The 18434-nt window shown below is 49.3% G+C and overlaps 1 protein-coding gene across 6 annotated transcripts in view; it reads left to right on the top strand.

Annotated features, from left to right (window-relative positions):
* The window catches only part of NfI (Nuclear factor I), a 547854-nt gene that overhangs the window by 250269 nt on the left and 279151 nt on the right, over positions 1-18434 (top strand). The gene's annotated exons all lie outside the window — the stretch shown is intronic.

Here is an 18434-nt window from a genome sequence, read left to right as displayed (position 1 = left end):
CTACACAGGAATGAGGAACTACCTGAACGGGGTTCAGTGGGACAGAGAACTGGCAGGGAAACCAGTTAATGAGATGATGGAATATGTAGCAATAAAATGCAAGGAGGCTGAGGAGAGGTTTGTACCCAAGGGTAACAGGAGTAATGAAAAAGCCAGGATGAGCCCATGGTTTACCCAAAGGTGCAGGGAGGCAAAAACCAAGTGTGCTAGGGAATGGAAGAAATATAGAAGGCAAAGGACCCAGGAGAATAAGGAGAACAGTCGTAGAGCCAGAAATGAATATGCACAGATAAGAAGGGAGGCCCAAAGACAATATGAAAATGACATAGCAGCGAAAGCCAAATCTGACCCGAAACTGTTGTACAGCCACATCAGGAGGAAAACAACAGTCAAGGACCAGGTAATCAGGCTAAGGAAGGAAGGAGGAGAGACAACAGGAAATGACCGGGAAGTATGTGAAGAACTCAACAAGAGATTCAAAGAAGTGTTCACAGAGGAGACAGAAGGGACTCCAGAAAGACGGAGAGGTGGGGCACACCACCAAGTGCTGGACACAGTGCACACAACCGAGGAAGAAGTGAAGAGGCTTCTGAGTGAGCTAGATACCTCAAAGGCAATGGGGCCAGATAACATCTCCCCATGGGTATTGAGAGAGGGAGCAGAGGCGCTATGTGTACCCCTAACAACAATATTCAATACATCTATCGAAACAGGGAGATTGCCTGAGGCATGGAAGACAGCAAATGTAGTCCCAATCTTTAAAAAAGGAGACAGACATGAAGCATTAAACTACAGACCAGTGTCACTGACATGTATAGTATGCAAAATCATGGAGAAGATTATCAGGAGAAGAGTGGTGGAACACCTAGAAAGGAATGATCTCATCAACAGCAGCCAGCATGGTTTCAGGGACGGGAAATCCTGTGTCACAAACCTACTGGAGTTCTATGACATGGTGACAGCAGTAAGACAAGAGAGAGAGGGGTGGGTGGATTGCATTTTCTTGGACTGCAAGAAGGCGTTTGACACAGTTCCACACAAGAGATTGGTGCAAAAACTGGAGGACCAAGCAGGGATAACAGGGAAGGCACTACAATGGATCAGGGAATACTTGTCAGGAAGACAGCAGCGAGTCATGGTACGTGGCGAGGTGTCAGAGTGGGCACCTGTGACCAGCGGGGTCCCGCAGGGGTCAGTCCTAGGACCAGTGCTGTTTCTGGTATTTGTGAACGACATGACGGAAGGAATAGACTCTGAGGTGTCCCTGTTTGCAGATGACGTGAAGTTGATGAGAAGAATACACTCGATCGAAGACCAGGCAGAACTACAAAGGGATCTGGACAGGCTGCAGAACTGGTCCAGCAATTGGCTCCTGGAGTTCAATCCCACCAAGTGCAAAGTCATGAAGATTGGGGAAGGGCAAAGAAGGCCGCAGACGGAGTACAGTCTAGGGGGTCAGAGACTACAAACATCACTCAAGGAAAAAGATCTTGGGGTGAGTATAACACCAGGCACATCTCCTGAAGCGCACATCAACCAAATAACTGCTGCAGCATATGGGCGCCTAGCAAACCTCAGAACAGCATTCCGACATCTTAATAAGGAATCGTTCAGGACCCTGTACACCGTATACGTTAGGCCCATATTGGAGTATGCGGCACCAGTTTGGAACCCACACCTAGCCAAGCACGTAAAGAAACTAGAGAAAGTGCAAAGGTTTGCAACAAGACTAGTCCCAGAGCTAAGAGGTATGTCCTACGAGGAGAGGTTAAGGGAAATCAACCTGACGACACTGGAGGACAGGAGAGATAGGGGGGACATGATAACGACATACAAAATACTGAGAGGAATTGACAAGGTGGACAAAAACAGGATGTTCCAGAGATTGGACACAGTAACAAGGGGACACAGTTGGAAGCTAAAGACACAGATGAATCACAGGGATGTTAGGAAGTATTTCTTCAGCCACAGAGTAGTCAGTAAGTGGAATAGTTTGGGAAGCGATGTAGTGGAGGCAGGATCCATACATAGCTTTAAGCAGAGGTACGATAAAGCTCACGGCTCAGGGAGAGTGACCTAGTAGCGATCAGTGAAGAGGCGGGGCCAGGAGCTCGGACTCGACCCCCGCAACCTCAACTAGGTGAGTACAACTAGGTGAGTACACACACACACTCACACACACATACATACATACACACACACATTCATACACACACACATACACACACACACACACACACACACACACACACACACACACACACACACACACACACACACACACACACATACACACATACACACACACACACACACACACATACACACATACACACACACACACACACACATACACACACACACACACACACACACACATACACACACACACACACACACACACACACACACACACACACACACACACACACACACACACACACATACACACACACAGGAGGAGGCCAAGGCAAGAGTACGACGAGAGCAATAGAGCGATGGTTGACACACTGGCTAGAGTGGCCAGAAGAGCTCATGCATGCAGGGCAAAGCTCCTGATCATGGGTGACTTTAACCAGAAGGAGATCGATTGGGAGAACTTGGACCCACATGGGGGCCAAGATACATGGAGGGCTAAGATGATGGAGGTGGTACTGGAAAACTTCATGTGCCAACACGTAAGGGACACTACAAGAGAGAGAGGAGAGGATGAACCAGCAAGGCTGGACTTAGTATTCACCTTGAGTAGTGCAGATATCGAGGACATCACATATGAAAGACCCCTTGGGGCCAGTGACCATGTGGTTTTAAGCTTCGAATACACAGTAGAGCTACAAGTGGAGGGAGAAGCAGGAAGGCCAGGACGAATGAAGCCAAACTACAAGAAAGGGGACTATACAGGAATGAGGAACTACCTGAACGGGGTTCAGTGGGACAGAGAACTGGCAGGGAAGCCAGTTAATGAGATGATGGAATATGTAGCAACAAAATGCAAGGAGGCTGAGGAGAGGTTTGTACCCAAGAGTAACAGGAATAATGAAAAAGCCAGGATGAGCCCATGGTTTACCCAAAGGTGCAGGGAGGCAAAAACCAAGTGTGCTAGGGAATGGAAGAAATATAGAAGGCAAAGGACCCAGGAGAATAAGGAGAACAGTCGTAGAGCCAGAAACGAATATGCACAGATAAGAAGGGAGGCCCAAAGACAATATGAAAATGACATAGCAGCGAAAGCCAAATCTGACCCGAAACTGTTGTACAGCCACATCAGGAGGAAAACAACAGTCAAGGACCAGGTAATCAGGCTAAGGAAGGAAGGAGGAGAGACAACAGGAAATGACCGTGAAGTATGTGAAGAACTCAACAAGAGATTCAAAGAAGTGTTCACAGAGGAGACAGAAGGGACTCCAGAAAGACGGAGAGGTGGGGCACACCACCAAGTGCTGGACACAGTGCACACAACCGAGGAAGAAGTGAAGAGGCTTCTGAGTGAGCTAGATACCTCAAAGGCAATGGGGCCAGATAACATCTCCCCATGGGTATTGAGAGAGGGAGCAGAGGCGCTATGTGTACCCCTAACAACAATATTCAATACATCTATCGAAACAGGGAGATTACCTGAGGCATGGAAGACAGCAAATGTAGTCCCAATCTTTAAAAAAGGAGACAGACATGAAGCATTAAACTACAGACCAGTGTCACTGACATGTATAGTATGCAAAATCATGGAGAAGATTATCAGGAGAAGAGTGGTGGAACACCTAGAAAGGAACGATCTCATCAACAGCAGCCAACATGGTTTCAGGGACGGGAAATCCTGTGTCACAAACCTACTGGAGTTCTATGACATGGTGACAGCAGTAAGACAAGAGAGAGAGGGGTGGGTGGATTGCATTTTCTTGGACTGCAAGAAGGCGTTTGACACAGTTCCACACAAGAGATTGGTGCAAAAACTGGAGGACCAAGCAGGGATAACAGGGAAGGCACTACAATGGATCAGGGAATACTTGTCAGGAAGACAGCAGCGAGTCATGGTACGTGGCGAGGTGTCAGAGTGGGAACCTGTGACCAGCGGGGTGCCGCAGGGGTCAGTCCTAGGACCAGTGCTGTTTCTGGTATTTGTGAACGACATGACTGAAGGAATAGACTCTGAGGTGTCCCTGTTTGCAGATGACGTGAAGTTGATGAGAAGAATTCACTCGATCGAAGACCAGGCAGAACTACAAAGGGATCTGGACAGGCTGCAGACCTGGTCCAGCAATTGGCTCCTGGAGTTCAATCCCACCAAGTGCAAAGTCATGAAGATTGGGGAAGGGCAAAGAAGGCCGCAGACGGAGTACAGTCTAGGGGGTCAGAGACTACAAACCTCACTCAAGGAAAAAGATCTTGGGGTGAGTATAACACCAGGCACATCTCCTAAAGCGCACATCAACCAAATAACTGCTGCAGCATATGGGCGCCTGGCAAACCTCAGAACAGCATTCCGACATCTTAATAAGGAATCATTCAGGACCCTGTACACCGTGTACGTTAGGCCCATATTGGAGTATGCGGCACCAGTTTGGAACCCACACCTAGCCAAGCACGTGAAGAAACTAGAGAAAGTGCAAAGGTTTGCAACAAGACTAGTCCCAGAGCTAAGAGGTATGTCCTACGAGGAGAGGTTAAGGGAAATCAACCTGACGACACTGGAGGACAGGAGAGATAGGGGGGACATGATAACGACATACAAAATACTGAGAGGAATTGACAAGGTGGACAAAGACAGGATGTTCCAGAGATTGGACACAGTAACAAGGGGACACAGTTGGAAGCTGAAGACACAGATGAATCACAGGGATGTTAGGAAGTATTTCTTCAGCCACAGAGTAGTCAGTAAGTGGAATAGTTTGGGAAGCGATGTAGTGGAGGCAGGATCCATACATAGGTTTAAGCAGAGGTATGATAAAGCTCACGGCTCAGGGAGAGTGACCTAGTAGCGATCAGTGAAGAGGCGGGGCCAGGAGCTCGGACTCGACCCCCGCAACCTCAACTAGGTGAGTACACACACACACACACACACACACACACACACACACACACACACACACACACACATACACACACATACACACACATACACACACATACACACACACACATACATACACACACACACACATACATACACACACACACACACACACATACACACACATACACACACATACACACACACACACACACACACATACATACACACACACACACATACACACACACACACACACACACACACACACACACACACACACATACATACAATAATAATATAGGTAACAGTCCTCTCTCCAGCTATGGCTGTCGTACAGACTTCAACTTTTTCTGGTCACTTTCCGCTGTTTTCCTGCCAGACGTATGATTTTTTCTTCTCTTTCAGACGACAGATTTGAGTTGTTTGTTTGGTGTATGGGGTTTAAAGCCTATCTACTACACGAGGGTCATTAAGACTGAATGTCAGCTGGTGAACACCAGTCAATAATAATATCCAGAGTACTGATTAATCCTAGCACCATGGTGTAATATCCTAGCACCATGGTGTAATATCCTAGCACCATGGTGTAATGTCCTAGCACCATGGTGTAATATCCTAGCACCATGGTGTAATATCCTAGCACCATGGTGTAATATCCTAGCACCATGGTGTAATATCCTAGCACCATGGTGTAATATCCTAGCACCATGGTGTAATATCCTAGCACCATGGTGTAATATCCTAGCACCATGGTGCAATATCCTAGCACCATGGTGCAATATCCTAGCACCATGGTGTAATATCCTAGCACCATGGTGTAACATCCTAGCACCATGGTGCAATATCCTAGCATCATGGTGTAATATCCTAGCACCATGGTGTAATATCCTAGCACCATGGTGTAATATCCTAGCACCATGGTGTAATATCCTAGCACCATGGTGTAATATCCTAGCACCATGGTGTAATATCCTAGCACCATGGTGTAATATCCTAGCACCATGGTGTAATATCCTAGCACCATGGTGTAATATCCTAGCACCATGGTGTAACATCCTAGCACCATGGTGCAATATCCTAGCACCATGGTGTAATATCCTAGCACCATGGTGTAATATCCTAGCACCATGGTGTAATGTCCTAGCACCATGGTGTAACATCCTAGCACCATGGTGCAATATCCTAGCACCATGGTGCAATATCCTAGCACCATGGTGTAATATCCTAGCACCATGGTGCAATATCCTAGCACCATGGTGCAATATCCTAGCACCATGGTGTAATATCCTAGCACCATGGTGCAATATCCTAGCACCATGGTGCAATATCCTAGCACCATGGTGTAATATCCTAGCACCATGGTGTAATATCCTAGCACCATGGTGTAATGTCCTAGCACCATGGTGTAACATCCTAGCACCATGGTGCAATATCCTAGCACCATGGTGTAACATCCTAGCACCATGGTGCAATATCCTAGCACCATGGTGCAATATCCTAGCACCATGGTGCAATATCCTAGCACCATGGTGTAATATCCTAGCACCATGGTGTGACATCCTAGCACCATGGTGCAATATCCTAGCACCATGGTGCAATATCCTAGCACCATGGTGTAACATCCTAGCACCATGGTGTAACATCCTAGCACCATGGTGTAATGTCCTAGCACCATGGTGTAATATCCTAGCACCATGGTGTAATATCCTAGCACCATGGTGTAATATCCTAGCACCATGGTGTAATATCCTAGCACCATGGTGTAACATCCTAGCACCATGGTGCAATATCCTAGCACCATGGTGCAATATCCTAGCACCATGGTGTAATATCCTAGCACCATGGTGTAATATCCTAGCACCATGGTGTAATATCCTAGCACCATGGTGCAATATCCTAGCACCATGGTGTAATGTCCTAGCACCATGGTGTAACATCCTAGCACCATGGTGTAATATCCTAGCACCATGGTGTAATATCCTAGCACCATGGTGTAACATCCTAGCACCATGGTGTAACATCCTAGCACCATGGTGTAATATCCTAGCACCATGGTGTAACATCCTAGCACCATGGTGTAACATCCTAGCACCATGGTGTAACATCCTAGCACCATGGTGTAATGTCCTAGCACCATGGTGTAATGTCCTAGCACCATGGTGTAATGTCCTAGCACCATGGTGTAATGTCCTAGCACCATGGTGTAATATCCTAGCACCATGGTGTAATATCCTAGCACCATGGTGTAACATCCTAGCACCATGGTGTAACATCCTAGCACCATGGTGTAACATCCTAGCACCATGGTGGAATGTCCTAGCACCATGGTGTAATGTCCTAGCACCATGGTGTAACATCCTAGCACCATGGTGTAATGTCCTAGCACCATGGTGTAATGTCCTAGCACCATGGTGTAATATCCCAGCACCATGGTGTAATGTCCTAGCACCATGGTGTAGCATCCTAGCACCATGGTGTATCATCCTAGCACATTGGTGTAACATCCTAGCACCATGGTGTAACATCCTAGCACCATGGTGTAATGTCCTAGCACCATGGTGTAATGTCCTAGCACCATGGTGTAATGTCCTAGCACCATGGTGTAATATCCTAGCACCATGGTGTAATATCCTAGCACCATGGTGTAACATCCTAGCACCATGGTGTAACATCCTAGCACCATGGTGTAACATCCTAGCACCATGGTGTAATGTCCTAGCACCATGGTGTAATGTCCTAGCACCATGGTGTAACATCCTAGCACCATGGTGTAATGTCCTAGCACCATGGTGTAATGTCCTAGCACCATGGTGTAATATCCTAGCACCATGGTGTAATGTCCTAGCACCATGGTGTAACATCCTAGCACCATGGTGTAATATCCTAGCACCATGGTGTAATATCCTAGCACCATGGTGTAACATCCTAGCACCATGGTGTAACATCCTAGCACCATGGTGTAATATCCTAGCACCATGGTGTAACATCCTAGCACCATGGTGTAACATCCTAGCACCATGGTGTAACATCCTAGCACCATGGTGTAATGTCCTAGCACCATGGTGTAATGTCCTAGCACCATGGTGTAATGTCCTAGCACCATGGTGTAATGTCCTAGCACCATGGTGTAATATCCTAGCACCATGGTGTAACATCCTAGCACCATGGTGTAACATCCTAGCACCATGGTGTAACATCCTAGCACCATGGTGGAATGTCCTAGCACCATGGTGTAATGTCCTAGCACCATGGTGTAACATCCTAGCACCATGGTGTAATGTCCTAGCACCATGGTGTAATGTCCTAGCACCATGGTGTAATATCCTAGCACCATGGTGTAATGTCCTAGCACCATGGTGTAGCATCCTAGCACCATGGTGTATCATCCTAGCACATTGGTGTAACATCCTAGCACCATGGTGTAACATCCTAGCACCATGGTGTAATGTCCTAGCACCATGGTGTAATGTCCTAGCACCATGGTGTAATGTCCTAGCACCATGGTGTAATATCCTAGCACCATGGTGTAATATCCTAGCACCATGGTGTAACATCCTAGCACCATGGTGTAACATCCTAGCACCATGGTGTAACATCCTAGCACCATGGTGTAATGTCCTAGCACCATGGTGTAATGTCCTAGCACCATGGTGTAACATCCTAGCACCATGGTGTAATGTCCTAGCACCATGGTGTAATGTCCTAGCACCATGGTGTAATATCCTAGCACCATGGTGTAATGTCCTAGCACCATGGTGTAGCATCCTAGCACCATGGTGTATCATCCTAGCACATTGGTGTAACATCCTAGCACCATGGTGTAACATCCTAGCACCATGGTGTAACATCCTAGCACCATGGTGTAATGTCCTAGCACCATGGTGTAATGTCCTAGCACCATGGTGTAACATCCTAGCACCATGGTGTAATGTCCTAGCACCATGGTGTAATGTCCTAGCACCATGGTGTAATATCCTAGCACCATGGTGTAACATCCTAGCACCATGGTGTAATGTCCTAGCACCATGGTGTAATGTCCTAGCACCATGGTGTAATGTCCTAGCACCATGGTGTAACATCCTAGCACCATGGTGTAACATCCTAGCACCATGGTGTAATGTCCTAGCACCATGGTGTAATGTCCTAGCACCATGGTGTAACATCCTAGCACCATGGTATAACATCCTAGCACAATGATATAATATCCTAGCACCATGATATAACATCCTAGCACCATGATATAATATCCTAGCACCATGGTGTAACATCCTAGCACCATGATATAATATCCTAGCACCATGGTGTAACATCCTAGCACCATGATATAATATCCTAGCACCATGGTGTAACATCCTAGCACCATGATATAACATCCTAGCACCATGATATAACATCCTAGCACCATGATATAACATCCTAGCACCATGGTGTAATATCCTAGCACCATGATGAAACATCCTAGCACCATGATGTAATATCCTAGCACCATGATATAACATCCTAGCACCATGATATAATATCTTAGCACCATGATATAACATCCTAGCACCATGATGTAATATCCTAGCACCATGATATAACATCCTAGCACCATGATATAATATCCTAGCACCATGATGTAATATCCTAGCACCATGATATAACATCCTAGCACCATGATATAATATCCTAGCACCATGACGGAATATTGAATTAACCAGCGTCATTGTTTCGGTTATGTCAAGGAGATGACAATCTCGGACTGGTATTTCTTGGTGTTTCTCTCTACGTTCTTCTCTATATATTCTCCTTGCATTCGTCGTTGTGCACTCGCTTATGCACCCGTCGTTGTGTACCCGTCGTTGTGCACCCGTCGTTGTGTACCCGTTGTTGTGCACTCGCTTGTGTACCCGTCGTTGTGTACCCGTCGTTGTGCACCCGTCGTTGTGTACCCGTCGTTGTGCACTCGCTTGTGCACCCGTCGTTGTGTACCCGTCGTTGTGCACCCGTCGTTGTGTACCCGTCGTTGTGCACTCGCTTGTGTACCCGTCGTTGTGTACCCGTCGTTGTGCACCCGTCGTTGTGTACCCGTCGTTGTGCACTCGCTTGTGCACCCGTCGTTGTGTACCCGTCGTTGTGTATCCGTCGTTGTGCACCCGTCGTTGTGTACCCGTCGTTGTGCACTCGCTTGTGCACCCGTCGTTGTGTACCCGTCGTTGTGTACCCGTCGTTGTGCACCCGTCGTTGTGTACCCGTCGTTGTGCACTCGCTTGTGCACCCGTCGTTGTGTACCCGTCGTTGTGTATCCGTCGTTGTGCACCCGTCGTTGTGTACCCGTCGTTGTGCACTCGCTTGTGTACCCGTCGTTGTGCACCCGTCGTTGTGCACCCGTCGTTGTGCACTCGCTTGTGTACCCGTCGTTGTGCACTCACTTGTTTACCCGTCGTTGTGCACTCGCTTGTGTACCCGTCGTTGTGCACTCGCTTGTGCACCCGTCGTTGTGTACCCGTCGTTGTGCACTCGCTTGTGTACCCGTCGTTGTGCAATCACTTGTTTACCCGTCGTTGTGCACTCGCTTGTGTACCCGTCGTTGTGCACTCGCTTGTGCACCCGTCGTTGTGTACCCGTCGTTGTGTACCCGTCGTTGTGCACTCGCTTGTGCACCCGTCGTTGTGTACCCGTCGTTGTGTATCCGTCGTTGTGCACTCGCTTGTGCACCCGTCGTTGTGTACCCGTCGTTGTGCACTCGCTTGTTTACCCGTCGTTGTGCACTCGCTTGTTTACCCGTCGTTGTGCACTCGCTTGTTTACCCGTCGTTGTGCACTCGCTTGTTTACCCGTCGTTGTGCACTCGCTTGTTTACCCGTCGTTGTGCACTCGCTTGTTTACCCGTGGTTGTGCACTCGCTTGTTTACCCGTCGTTGTGCACTCGCTTGTTTACCCCTCGTTGTGCACTCGCTTGTTTACCCCTCGTTGTGCACTCGCTTGTGCACTTGTGAACACTTGAAGATGGTGCACCGGGTGGGAGTGTTCATGTTCTGGGAGGAAATAAGAAATACGGAGTTGGGGTGTTGAGTGTCAGGTCAGTGGTTCGGTTATTGTTATTCCCTGGTTCACTGTTTTGTGAGTTCCTGCTCATGTTCCTGCTCATGTTCCTGCTCATGTTCCTGCTCATGTTCCTGCTCATGTTCCTGTAAATGTTCCTGCTCATGTTCCTGTAAATGTTCCTGCTCATGTTCCTGCTCATGTTCCTGCTCATGTTCCTGCTCATGTTCCTGCTCATGTTCCTGTAAATGTTCCTGCTCATGTTCCTGTAAATGTTCCTGCTCATGTTCCTGCTCATGTTCCTGCTCATGTTCCTGCTCATGTTCCTGCTCATGTTCCTGTAAATTTTCCTGCTCATGTTCCTGTAAATGTTCCTGCTCATGTTCCTGCTCATGTTCCTGCTCATGTTCCTGCTCATGTTCCTGCTCATGTTCCTGTAAATGTTCCTGCTCATGTTCCTGTAAATGTTCCTGCTCATGTTCCTGCTCATGTTCCTGCTCATGTTCCTGCTCATGTTCCTGCTCATGTTCCTGCTCATGTTCCTGTAAATGTTCCTGCTCATGTTCCTGTAAATGTTCCTGCTCATGTTCCTGCTCATGTTCCTGTAAATGTTCCTGCTCATGTTCCTGCTCATGTTCCTGCTCATGTTCCTGCTCATGTTCCTGCTCATGTTCCTGCTCATGTTCCTGCTCATGTTCCTGTATATGTTCCTGCTCATGTTCCTGCTTATGTTCCTGCTCATGTTCCTGCTCATGTTCCCGCTCATGTTCCTGCTCATGTTCCTGCTCATGTTCCTGTATATGTTCCTGCTCATGTTCCCGCTCATGTTCCTGCTCATGTTCCTGCTCATGTTCCTGTATATGTTCCTGCTCATGTTCCTGCTCATGTTCCTGCTCATGTTCCTGTATATGTTCCTGCTCATGTTCCTGTATATGTTCCTGCTCATGTTCCTGCTCATGTTCCTGCTCATGTTCCTGTATATGTTCCCGCTCATGTTCCTGCTCATGTTCCTGCTCATGTTCCTGCTCATGTTCCTGCCCCATGTTCCTGCTCATATTCCTGCCTCATATTCCTGCTCATGTTCCTGCTTATGTTCCTGCTCATGTTCCTGCCCCATGCTCCTGTTCATGTTCCTGCTCATGTTCCTGCTCATTTTCCTCCTCATGTTCTTGCTCATGTTCCTGCTCATGTTCCTGCTCATGTTCCTGCCCCATGTTCCTGCTCATGTTCCTGATCATGTTCCTGCTCATGTTCCTGCTCATGTTCACGCTCATGTTCCTGCTCATGTTCCTGCCCCATGTTCCTGCTCATGTTCCTGCTCATGTTCCTGCCCCATGTTCCTGCTCATGTTCCTGCTCATGTTCCTGCTCCTGTTCCTGCCCCATGTTCCTGCTCATGTTCCTGCTCATGTTCCTGCCCCATGTTCCTGCTCATGTTCCTGCTCATGTTCCTGCTCATGTTCCTGCTCATGTTCCTACCCCATGTTCCTGCCCCATGTTCCTGCTCATGTTCCTGCTCATGTTCCTGCTCATGTTCCTGCCCCATATTCCTGCTCATGTTCCTGCCCCATGTTCCTGCTCATGTTCCTGCTCATGTTCCTGCTCATGTTCCTCATGTTCTTGCTCATGTTCCTGCTCATGTTCCTTCTCATGTTCCTGCTCATGTTCCTGCCCCATGTTCCTGCTCATGTTCTTGCTCATGTTCCTGCCCCATGTTCCTGCTCATGTTCCTGCCCCATGTTCCTGCTCATGTACCTGCTCATGTTCCTGCTCATGTTCCTGCTCATGTTCCTGCCCCATGTTCCTGCTCATGTTCCTGCTCATGTTCCTGCTCATGTTCCTGCCCCATGTTCCTGGTCATGTTCCTGCCCCATGTTCCTGCTCATGTTCCTGCTCATGTTCCTGCTCATGTTCCTGCCCCATGTTCCTGCTCATGCTCCTGCCCCATGTTCCTGCTCATGTTCACGTTCATGTTCCTGCTCATGTTCCTGCCCCATGTTCCTGCTCATGTTCCTGCCCCATGTTCCTGCTCATGTTCCTGCTCGTGTTCCTGCCCAATGTTCCTGCTCATGTTCCTGCTCATGTTCCTGCTCCTGTTCCTGCCCCATGTTCCTGCTCATGTTCCTGCTCATGTTCCTGCTCATGTTCCTGCTCATGTTCCTGCCCCATGTTCCTGCTCATGTTCCTGCCCCATGTTCCTGCCCCATGTTCCTGCTCATGTTCCTGCTCATGTTCCTGCCCCATGTTCCTGCTCATGTTCCTGCTCATGTTCCTGCTCATGTTTCTGCTCATGTTCCTGCCCCATGTTCCTACTCATGTTCCTTCTCATGTTCCTGCCTCATGTTCCTGCTTATGTTCCTGCCCCATGTTCCTGCTCATGTTCCTGCCCATGTTCCTGCTCATGTTCCTGCTCATGTTCCTGCCCCATGTTCCTGCTCATGTTCCTGCTCATGTTCCTACCCATGTTCCTGCTCATGTTCCTGCTCCATATTCCTGCTCATGTTCCTGCTCATGTTCCTGCTCATGTTCTTGCCCCATGTTCCTGCTCATGTTCCTCATGTTCCTGCTCATGTTCCTGCTCATGTTCCTGCCCCATGTTCCTGCTCATGTTCCTGCCCCATGTTCCTGCTCATGTTCCTGCCCCATGTTCCTGCTCATGTTCCTGCTCATGTTCCTGCTCATGTTCCTGCTCATGTTCCTGCTCATGTTCCTGCCCCATGTTCCTGCTCATGTTCCTGCTCATGTTCCTGCTCATGTTCCTGCCCCATGTTCCTGCTCGTGTTCCTGCCCCATGTTCCTGCTCATGTTCCTGCTCATGTTCCTGCCCCATGTTCCTGCTCATGTTCCTGCTCATGTTCCTGCTAATGTTCCTGCCCCATGTTCCTGCTCATGTTCCTGCCCCATGTTCCTGCTCATGTTCCTGCTCATGTTCCTGCCCCATGTTCCTGCTCATGTTCCTGCCCCATGTTCCTGCTCATGTTCCTGCTCATGTTGCTGCTCATGTTCCTGCTCATGTTCCTGCCCCATGTTCCTGCTCATGTTCCTGCCCCATGTTCCTGCTCATGTTCCTGCTCATGTTCCTGCTCATGTTCCTGCCCATGTTCCTGCTCATGTTCCTGCCCCATGTTCCTGCTCATGTTCCTGCCCCATGTTCCTGCTCATGTTCCTGCCCCATGTTCCTGCTCATGTTCCTGCTCATGTTCCTGCCCCATGTTCCTGCTCATGTTCCTGCTCATGTTCCTGCCCCATGTTCCTGCTCATGTTTCTGCAACATGTTCCTGCTCATGTTCCTGCCCCATGTTTCTGCTCATGTTCCTGCCCCATGTTCCTGCTCATGTTCCTGCTCATGTTCCTGCCCCATGTTCCTGCTCATGTTCCTGCCCCATGTTCCTGCTCATGTTCCTGCTCATGTTCCTGCCCATTTTTGTGCTCATGTTCCTGCTCATGTTCCTGCTCATGTTCCTGCCCCATGTTCCTGCTCATGTTCCTGCTCATGTTCCTGCTCATGTTCCTGCCCCATGTTCCTGCTCATGTTCCTGCTCATCTTCCTGCTCATGTTCCTGCTCATGTTCCTGCCCCATGTTCCTGCTCATGTTCCTGCCCCATGTTGCTGCTCATGTTCCTGCCCCATGTTGCTGCTCATGTTCCTGCACATGTTCCTGCTCATGTTCCTGCCCCATGTTCCTGCTCATGTTCCTGCTTATGTTCCTGCTCATGTTCCTGCCCCATGTTCCTGCTCATGTTCCTGCTCATGTTCATGCTCATGTTCCTGCTCATGTTTCTGTTCATGTTCCTGCCCATGTTCCTGCCCCATGTTCCTGCTCATGTTCCTGCTCATGTTCCTGCTCATGTTCCTGCCTTATGTTCCTGCTCATGTTCCTGCTCATGTTCCTGCCCCATGTTCCTGCTCATGTTCCTGCTCACGTTCCTGCCACATGTTCCTGCTCATGTTCCTGCTCATGTTCCTGCTCATGTTCCTGCCCCATGTTCCTGCTCATGTTCCTGCCCCATGTTCCTGCTCATGTTCCTGCTCATGTTCCTGCTCATGTTCCTGCCCCATGTTCCTGCTCATGTTCCTGCCCCATGTTCCTGCTCATGTTCCTGCCCCATGTTCCTGCTCATGTTCCTGCTCATGTTCCTGCCCCATGTTCCTGCTCATGTTCCTGCTCATGTTCCTGCTCATGTTCCTGCCCCATGTTCCTGCTCATGTTCCTGCTCCTGTTCCTGCCCCATGTTCCTGCTCATGTTCCTGCTCATGTTCCTGCTCATGTTCCTGCTCATGTTCCTGCTCATGTTCCTGCCCCACGTTCCTGCTCATGTTCCTGCTCATGTTCCTGCCCCATGTTCCTGATCATGTTCCTGCTCATGTTCCTGCTCATGTTCCTGCTCATGTTTCTGCTCATGTTCCTGCCCTTTTTCCTGCTCATGTTCCTTCTCATGTTCCTGCCTCATGTTCCTGCTTATGTTCCTGCCCCATGTTCCTGCTCATGTTCCTGCCCATGTTCCTGCTCATGTTCCTGCTCATGTTCCTGCCCCATGTTCCTGCTCATGTTCCTGCTCATGTTCCTACCCATGTTCCTGCTCATGTTCCTGCTCCATATTCCTGCTCATGTTCCTGCTCATGTTCTTGCCCCATGTTCCTGCTCATGTTCCTCATGTTCCTGCTCATGTTCCTGCTCATGTTCCTGCACCATGTTCCTGCTCATGTTCCTGCCCCATGTTCCTGCTCATGTTCCTGCCCCATGTTCCTGCTCATGTTCCTGCTCATGTTCCTGCTCATGTTCCTGCTCATGTTCCTGCCCCATGTTCCTGCTCATGTTCCTGCTCATGTTCCTGCTCATGTTCCTGCCCCATGTTCCTGCTCATGTTCCTGCCCCATGTTCCTGCTCATGTTCCTGCTCATGTTCCTGCCCCATGTTCCTGCTCATGTTCCTGCTCATGTTCCTGCTCATGTTCCTGCTAATGTTCCTGCCCCATGTTCCTGCTCATGTTCCTGCCCCATGTTCCTGCTTATGTTCCTGCTCATGTTCCTGCCCCATGTTCCTGCTCATGTTCCTGCCTCATGTTCCTGCTCATGTTCCTGCTCATGTTCCTGCTCATGTTCCTGCCCCATGTTCCTGCCCCATGTTCCTGCTCATGTTCCTGCTCATGTTCCTGCTCATGTTCCTGCCCCATGTTCCTGCTCATGTTCCTGCCCATGTTCCTGCTCATGTTCCTGCCCCATGTTCCTGCTCATGTTCCTGCTCATGTTCCTGCCCCATGTTCCTGCTCATGTTACTGCTCATGTTCCTGCCCCATGTTCCTGCTCATGTTCCTGCCCCATGTTCCTGCTCATGTTCCTGCCCCATGTTTCTGCTCATGTTCCTGCCCCATGTTCCTGCTCATGTTCCTGCTCATGTTCCTGCCCCATGTTCCTGCTCATGTTCCTGCTCATGTTCCTGCCCCATGTTCCTGCTCATGTTGCTGCTCATGTTCCTGCCCATTTTTGTGCTCATGTTCCTGCTCATGTTCCTGCCCCATGTTCCTGCTCATGTTTTTGCCCATGTTCCTGCTCATGTTCCTGCCCCATGTTCCTGCTCATGTTCCTGCTCATCTTCCTGCTCATGTTCCTGCTCATGTTCCTGCCCCATGTTCCTGCTCATGTTCCTGCTCATGTTCCTGCTCATGTTCCTGCTCATGTTCCTGCCCCATGTTGCTGCTCATGTTCCTGCCCATGTTCCTGCTCATGTTCCTGCCCCATGTTCCTGCTCATGTTCCTGCCCATGTTCCTGCTCATGTTCCTGCCCCATGTTCCTGCTCATGTTCCTGCCCTATGTTCCTGCTCATGTTCCTGCTCATGTTCCTGCTCATGTTCCTGCCCCATGTTCCTGCCCCATGTTCCTGCTCATGTTCCTGCTCATGTTCCTGCTCATGTTCCTGCCCCATGTTCCTGCTCATGTTCCTGCCCCATGTTCCTGCTCATGTTCCTGCTCATGTTCCTGCTCATGTTCCTGCCCCATGTTCCTGCTCATGTTCCTGCTCATGTTCCTGCTCATGTTCCTGCCCCATGTTCTTGCTCATGTTCCTGCTCATGTTCCTGCTCATGTTCCTGCCCCATGTTCCTGCTCATGTTCCTTCTCATGTTCCTGCCCATGTTCCTGCTCATGTTCCTGCTCATATTCCTGCTCATGTTCCTGCCCCATGTTCCTGCCCCATGTTCCTGCTCATGTTCCTGCTCATATTCCTGCTCATGTTCCTGCCCATTTTCCTGCTCATGTTCCTGCCCCATGTTCCTGCTCATGTTCCTGCCCCATGTTCCTGCCCATGTTCCTGCTCATGTTCCTGCCCCATGTTCCTGCTCATGTTCCTGCCCCATGTTCCTGCTCATGTTCCTGCCCCATGTTCCTGCCCCATGTTCCTGCTCATGTTCCTGCTCATGTTCCTGCCCCATGTTCCTGCTCATGTTCCTGCCCCATGTTCCTGCTCATGTTCCTGCTCATGTTCCTGCTCATGTTCCTGCCCCATGTTCCTGCTCATGTTCCTGCTCATGTTCCTGCCCATGTTCCTGCTCATGTTCCTGCCCATGTTCCTGCTTATGTTCCTGCTCATGTTCCTGCTCATGTTCCTGCTCATGTTCCTGCTCATATTTCTGCTCATGTTCCTGCTCATGTTCCTGCTCATGTTCCTGCTCATGTTCCTGCTCATGTTCCTGCCCATGTTCCTGCCCATTTTCCTGCTCATGTTCCTGCTCATGTTCCTGCTCATGTTCCTGCCCATGTTCCTGCTCATGTTTCTGCTCATGTTCCTGCCCATGTTCCTGCTTATGTTCCTGCTCATGTTCCTGCTCATGTTCCTGCTCATGTTCCTGCTCATGTTCCCGCTCATGTTCCTGCTCATGTTCCTACTCATGTTCTTGCCCATGTTCCTGCTCATGTTCCTGCTCATGTTTCTGCTCATGTTCCTGCTCATGTTCCTGCCCATGTTCCTGCCCCATGTTCCTGCTCATGTTCCTGCTCATATTCCTGCTCATGTTCCTGCTCATGTTCCTGCCCCATGTTCCTGCTCATGTTCCTGCTCATGTTCCTGCATATGTTCCTGCTCATGTTCCTGCTCATGTTCCTGCCCCATGTTCCTGCCCCATGTTCCTGCTCATGTTCCTGCCCATGTTCCTGCTCATGTTCCTGCTCATGTTCCTGCCCATGTTCCTGCCCATGTTCCTGCTCATGTTCCTGCCCATGTTCCTGCTCATGTTCCTGCCCATGTTCCTGCTCATGTTCCTGCTCATGTTCCTGCTCATGTTCCTGATCATGTTCCTGCCCCATGTTCCTGCTCATGTTCCTGCCCCGTGTTCCTGCTCATGTTCCTGCTCATTTTCCTGTTCATGTTCCTGCTCATGTTCCTGCTCATGTTCCTGTTCATGTT

Source organism: Cherax quadricarinatus, chromosome 5, assembly GCF_038502225.1.
Source record: "Cherax quadricarinatus isolate ZL_2023a chromosome 5, ASM3850222v1, whole genome shotgun sequence".
Taxonomy (NCBI): Eukaryota; Metazoa; Arthropoda; class Malacostraca; order Decapoda; family Parastacidae; genus Cherax; species Cherax quadricarinatus.
The sequence above is the reverse complement of the archived record's forward strand: the minus strand, read 5'-3'. Positions and strand labels throughout refer to the sequence as shown.